This window comes from Callithrix jacchus, chromosome 6, assembly GCF_049354715.1.
Source record: "Callithrix jacchus isolate 240 chromosome 6, calJac240_pri, whole genome shotgun sequence".
Classification (NCBI taxonomy): domain Eukaryota; kingdom Metazoa; phylum Chordata; class Mammalia; order Primates; family Cebidae; genus Callithrix; species Callithrix jacchus.
In genome coordinates, this window is record NC_133507.1 from 2,052,618 (window position 1) to 2,059,604 (window position 6,987).

Consider the following 6,987-nt stretch of genomic DNA (forward strand, 5'->3'; position numbering starts at 1 on the left):
AAAGAATACAAAAATTAGGCGGGCCTGGTAACATGTGCTTATAGTCTCAGCTACTCAGTAAGCTGTGGGAGGATCATTTGTCGCAGGAAGTTGAGGCTACAGTGAGCCATGATTGAGCCACTGCACTCCAGCCTGGGCAACAGAAGTAAGACCCTGTCTCAAAAAAATAAAAGAAAAAAAGAAAAGAGAAGAAACATTAAACTCAGAAACACTAAGATGGTGGGAGTCATGTTTATGTTAACTCTGTGTTTCCATATTAGCCTATCAATTGACTCCTTGCAAGGAGATGTGAGGAAATCAGTCCGCTTTTCAGCTCCCTACAATTTTTTGTCTTTTTCTTTTTTTACTTTTTCAAAACACATAGCTTCTAGAGACTACTATGTACTTCTAATTCTGTATTTGTTTTATCTTTTTTTTTTGAGACGGAGTTTCACTCTTGTTACCCAGGCTGGAGTGCAATGGCACGATCTCCGTTCACCGCAACCTTTGCCTCTTGGGTTAAAGCGATTCTCGTGCCTCAGCCTCCTGAGTAGATGGAAGTATTACAGCAACATGCATCATACTTGACTAATTTTTGTATTTTCAGTAGAGATGGGCTTTCACCATATTAGCCAGGCTGCTCTTAAACTCTTGACCTTGTATCTGCCCACCTGGACCTCCCAATGTGCTGGAATTACAGGTGTGAGCCACCATGTCTGGCCCATACTTTCCTTCTCTAAAACATTGTAGGGGCTAGGTGCAGTCGCTCATGCCTGTAATCCCAGCACTTTGCGCAGCCAGGGCGGGTGGATTGCCAGAATTGAGTAGTTTGCCACCAGCGTGGGCAACATGGTAAAACCCTGTCTCTACTAAAAAAATACAAAAAATTAGCTAGGCATGGTGGCTCACGCCTATAGTCCCAGCTACTTGGGAGGCTGAAGCAAGACAATTGCTTGAACCTGGGAGGCAGAGGTTGCAGTGAGCTGAAATCAAGCCACTGCACTCCAGCCTGGGTGACAGACTTGAGACTCCCCCTCAAAAAAAAAAGGGTAGGTATTGTCTCATTGTCTTTGACATAGAATGTTATTTTATTTTAATGTCTGAGGCCACAATCAAGAATAATTGAACACAAATAGGCCATAAATAATGTTAAGGAGGCTGGGCACAGCGGCTCACGTCTGTAATCCCAGTACTCTGGGAGGCTGCGGCGAGTGGATCACAAGGTGGAAGATCGAGACCATCCTGGACAACATGGTGAAGCCTCACCTCTACGAAAAAGAAAAAAATTGGTTCAAAAATAAAAATAAAAATAAAAAAATTAGCTGGGCATGGTGGTATGTGCCTGTAATCCAAGCTACTCAGGAGGCTGAGGCAGAACAATCACTTGAACCCCGGAGTCAGAGTTTGCAGTGAGCTGAGATCACGCCACTACACTCTAGCATGGGTGACAGAGCAAGACTCCATCTCAAAAAATAAATAAATAAATGTGAAGGAATTATGGTTGGTTTTGTTGGGTGTGATAGTAACATTGTGGTTATGTTTTTTTTTTTTTTCTGAGATGGAGTTTCACTGTTGTTACCCAGACTGGAGTGCAACGGCACGATCTCAGCTCATCGCAACCTCCACTTTCTGGGTTCAAGCAATTCTCCTGCTTCAGCCTCCTGAGTAGCTGGGAATACAGGTGCGCACCACCATGCCCAGCTAATTTTTTAATTTTTTTATTGCATTTTAGGTTTTGGGGTACATGTGCAGAACATGCAGGACAGTTGCATAGGTACACACGTGGCAGTGTGTTCTGCTGCCTTCCTCCCCTTCACCCACATTTGGCGTTTCTCCCCAGGCTATCCCTCCCCAGCTCCCCGCCCCCCGCTGTCCCTCCCCTATTCCCCCCAATAGACCCCAGTGTTTGGTACTCCCTTCCCTGTGTCCATGTGTTCTCATTTTTCATCACCCACCTATGAGTGAGAATATGCGATATTTCATTTTCTGTTCTTGTGTCAGTTTGCTGAGAATGATGTTCTCCAGATTCATCCATGTCCCTGCAAACGACACGAACTCATCATTTCTGATTGCTGCATAATATTCCATGGTGTATATGTGCCGCATTTTCCCAGTCCAGTCTATCATAGATGGGCATTTGGGTTGGTTCCAGGTCTTTGCTATTGTAAACAGTGCTGCAATGAACATTCGTGTGCATGTGTCCTCATAGTAGAACGATTTATAGTCCTTTGAATATATACCCAGTAATGGGATTGCTGGGTCAATTGGACTTTCTATTTCTAAGGCCTTGAGGAATCGCCACACTGTCTTCCACAATGGTTGAACTAGTTTACACTCCCACCAACAGTGTAAAAGTGTTCCTATTTCTCCACATCGTCTCCAGCATCTGTTGTCTCCAGATTTTTTAATGATCGCCGTTCTAACTGGCGTGAGACGGTATCTCAATGTGGTTTTGATTTGCATCTCCCTAATGACCAGTGATGATGAGCATTTTTTCATATGTTTGTTGGCCTCTTGTGTGTCTTCTTTTGTAAAGTGTCTGTTCATATCCTTTGCCCATTTTTGAATGGGCTTGTTTGTTTTTTTCCTGTAAATCTGTTTGAGTTCTTTGTAAATTCTGGATATCAGCCCTTTGTCAGATGGGTAGACTGCAAAAATTTTTTCCCATTCTGTTGGTTGCCGATTCACTCTAGTGACGGTTTCTTTTGCTGTGCAGAAGCTGTGGAGTTTGATTAGGTCCCATTTGTCTATTTTGGCTTTTGTTGCCAATGCTTTTGGTGTTTTGGTCATGAAGTCCTTGCCTACTCCTATGTCCTGAATGGTTTTGCCTAGATTTTCCTCTAGGGTTTTTATGGTGCCAGGTCTTATGTTTAAGTCTTTAATCCATCTGGAGTTAATTTTAGTGTAAGGTGTCAGGAAGGGGTCCAGTTTCTGCTTTCTGCACATGGCTAGCCAGTCTTCCCAACACCATTTATTAAACAGGGAATCCTTTCCCCATTGCTTGTTTTTGTCAGGTTTATTAAAGATTGTATGGTTGTAGATATGTTGTGTTGCCTCCGATGCCTCTGTTTTGTTCCATTGGTCTATATCTCTGTTTTGGTACCAGTACCATGCTGTTTTGATTACTGTAGCTGTATAGTATAGTTTGAAATCTGGTACTGTGATGCCCCCCACTGTGTTCTTTTTGCATAGAATTGACTTGGCTATGTGGGCTCTCTTTTGGTTCCATATGAAGTTCATGGTGGTTTTTTCCAGTTCTGTGAAGAAAGCCAATGGTAGCCTGATGGGGATAGTGTTGATTCTGTAAATTACTTTGGGCAGTATAGCCATTTTCACGATATTAATTCTTCCTAACCATGAACGTGGAATGTTTCTCCATCTGTTTGTGTCCTCTCTTATTTCACTGAGCAGTGGTTTGTAGTTTTCCTTGATGAGGTCCCTTACATTCCTTGTGTGTTGTATTCCTAGGTATTTTATTGTTTTTGTAGCAATTGTGAATGGCAGCTCGTTCTTGATTTGGCTCTCTTTAAGTCTGTTGTTGGTGTATAGGAATACTTGTGATTTTTGCACATTGATTTTATATCCTGAGACTTTGCTGAAGTTGCTTATCAGTTTCAGGAGTTTTTGGGCTGAGGCGATGGGGTCTTCTAGGTATACTATAGTGTCGTCTGCAAATAGTGACACTTTGGCTTCCACTTTTCCTATTTGAATACCCTTTATTTCTTTTTCTTGCCTGATTGCTCTGGCTAGAACTTCCAGTACTATATTGAATAGGAGTGGTGAAAGAGGGCATCCTTGTCTAGTGCCAGATTTCAAAGGGAATGCTTCCAGTTTTTGCTCATCCAGCATGATATTGGCTGTTGGTTTGTTGTAAATAGCTTTTATTACTTTGAGATACGTTCCACTGATACCGAGTTTATTGAGGGTTTTTAGCATAAAGGGCTGTTGAATTTTGTCAAAGGCCTTCTCTGCGTCAATTGAAATAATCGTGGTTTTTGTCTTTGGTTCTGTTTATGTGGTGAATTAGGTTTATAGACTTGCGTATGTTGAACCAGCCTTGCATCCCCGGGATGAATCCTACTTGATCATGATGGATAAGTTTTTTGATGTGCTGTTGCAATTGGCTTGCCAGTATTTTATTGAAGATTTCTGCATCTATGTTCATCATGGATATTGGCCTGAGGTTTTCTTTTCTTGTTGGGTCTCTGCCGGGTTTTGGTATCAGGATGATATTGGTCTCATAAAATGATTTGGGAAGGATTCCCTCTTTTTGAATTATTTGGAATAGTTTCAGAAGGAATGGTACCAGCTCCTCTTTGTGTGTCTGGTAGAATTCGGCTGTGAACCCATCTGGACCTGGACTTTTTTTGTGTGGTAGGCTCTTAATTGCTGCCTTGACTTCAGACCTTGTTATTGGTCTATTCATAGTTTTGGCTTCCTCCTGGTTTAGGCTTGGGAGGACACAGGAGTCCAGGAATTTATCCATTTCTTCCAGGTTTACTAGTTTATGTGCATAGAGTTGTTTGTAATATTCTCTGATGATGGTTTGAATTTCTGTGGAGTCTGTGGTGATTTCCCCTTTATCATTTTTTATTGCATCTATTTGGTTGTTCTCTCTTTTCTTTTTTATCAATCTAACTAGTGGTCTGTCTATTTTGTTGATCTTTTCAAAAACCAGCTCTTGGATTTATTGATTTTTTGAAGGGTTTTTCGTGTCTCTATCTCCTTCAGTTCTGCTCTGGTCTTAGTTATTTCTTGTCTTCTGCTAGGTTTTGAGATTTTTTTATCTTGCTCCTCTAGCTCTTTCAATTTTGACGATAAGGTATCAATTTTGGATCTCTCCACTCTTTGCATATGGGCACTTATTGCTATATATTTTCCTCTAGAGACTGCTTTAAATGTGTCCCAGAGATTCTGGTATGTTGTGTCTTCGTTCTCATTGGTTTCAAAGAACTTCTTTATTTCTGCCTTCATTTCATTGTTTACCCAGTCAACATTCAAGAGCCAGTTGTTCAGTTTCCATGAAGCTGTGCAGTTCTGGGTTAGTTTCTGAATTCTGAGTTCTAACTTGATTGCACTATGGTCTGAGAGACTGTTTGTTATGATTTCCGTTGTTTTGCATTTGCTGAGGAGTGCTTTACTTCCAATTATGTGGTCAATTTTAGAGTAGGTGTGATATGACGCTGAGAAGAATGTATATTCTGTGGATTTGGGGTGGAGAGTTCTGTAAATGTCTATCAGGTTTGCTTGTTCCAGGTCTGAGTTCAAGCCCTGGATATCCTTGTTGATTTTCTGTCTAGTTGATCTGTCTAATATTGACAGTGGAGTGTTAAAGTCTCCCACTATTATTGTGTGGGAGTCTACGTCTCTTTGTAAGTCATTAAGAACTTGCCTTACATATCTGGGTGCTCCAGATATGTATTGGGTCCATATATATTTAGGATTGTTAGCTCTTCTTGTTGTATCGATCCTTTTACCATTATGTAATGATCTTCTTTGTCTCTTTTGATCTTTGTTGCTTTAAAGTCTATTTTATCAGAGATGAGAATTGCAACTCCTGCTTTTTTTTGCTCTCCATTTGCTTGGTAAATCTTCCTCCATCCCTTTATTTTGAGCCTTTTAGTATCCTTGCATGTGAGATGGGTTTCCTGGATGTAGCACATTGATGGATTTTGGTTTTTTATCCAATTTGCCAGTCTGTGTCTTTTGATTGGGGCATTTAGCCCATTTACATTTAGGGTTAATATTGTTATGTGTGAATTTGATACTGCCATTTTGATGCTAGCTGGCTGTTTTGCCCGTTAGTTGATGAAGATTCTTCATTATGCTGATGCTCTTTAGCATTTAGTGTGTTTTTTGAATGGCTGGTACTGGTTGATCCTTTCTATGTGTAGTGCCTCTTTCAGGAGCTCTTGTAAAGCAGGCCTGGTGGTGACAAACTCTCTGAGTACTTCCTTGTTCGCAAAGAATTTTATTTTTCCTTCACTTATGAGGCTCAGTTTGCCCAGATATGAAATTCTGGGTTGAAAGTTCTTTACTTTAAGGTTGTTGAATATTGGTCCCCACTCTCTTCTGCTTGTAGCATTTCTGCCGAGAGAGCTGCTGTGAGTCTGATGGGCTTCCCTTTGTGGGTGACCCGACCTTTCTCTCTGGCTGCCCTTAGTATTTTCTCCTTTATTTCAACCCTGGTGAATCTGACAATTATGTGCCTTGGGGTTGCTCTTCTTGCTGAATATCTTTGTGGTGTTCTCTGTATTTCCTGCATTTGAGTGTTGGCCTGTCTTGCTAGGTGGGGGAAATTTTCCTGGATAATATCCTAAAGAGTATTTTCCAGCTTGGATTCATTCTCTTTGTCACATTCTGTTACACCTATCAAACGTAGGTTAGGTCTCTTCACATAGTCCCACATTTCTTGGAGACTTTGTTCATTCCTTTTTGCACTATTTTCTCTAATCTTGGCTTCTCGTTTTATTTCATTGAGTTGATCTTCGACTTCTGATATCCTTTCTTCTGCTTGGTCAATTCAGCTGTTGAAACTTGTGCATGCTTCGCGAAGTTCTCGTGTTGGGTTTTTCAGCTCCTTCAATTCATTCATATTCCTCTCTAAGTTATCCATTCTTGTTATCATTTCCTTGAATCTTTTTTCAAATTTTTTTCAAGGCTCTTAGTTTCTTTGCATTGATTTAGAATATGTTATTTTAGCTCACAGAAGTCTCTCATTACCCACCATCTGAAGTCTAATTCCATCATTTCATCATAGTCATTCTCCATCGAGCTTTGTTCCTTTGCTGGTGAGGAGTTTTGGTCCTTTGTAGGAGGCGAGGTGTTCTGGTTTCGGGTGTTTTCCTCCTTTTTGCGCTGGTTTCTTCCCATCTTTGTGGATTTATCCACCTGTCGTCTGAGTAGTTGCTGACTTTTCGATTGGGTCTCTGAGTGGACGCCCAGATTGTTGATGATGAGGTCTTTCTGTTACTTGGTTTTCCTTCTACCAGTCTAGCCCCTCCGCTG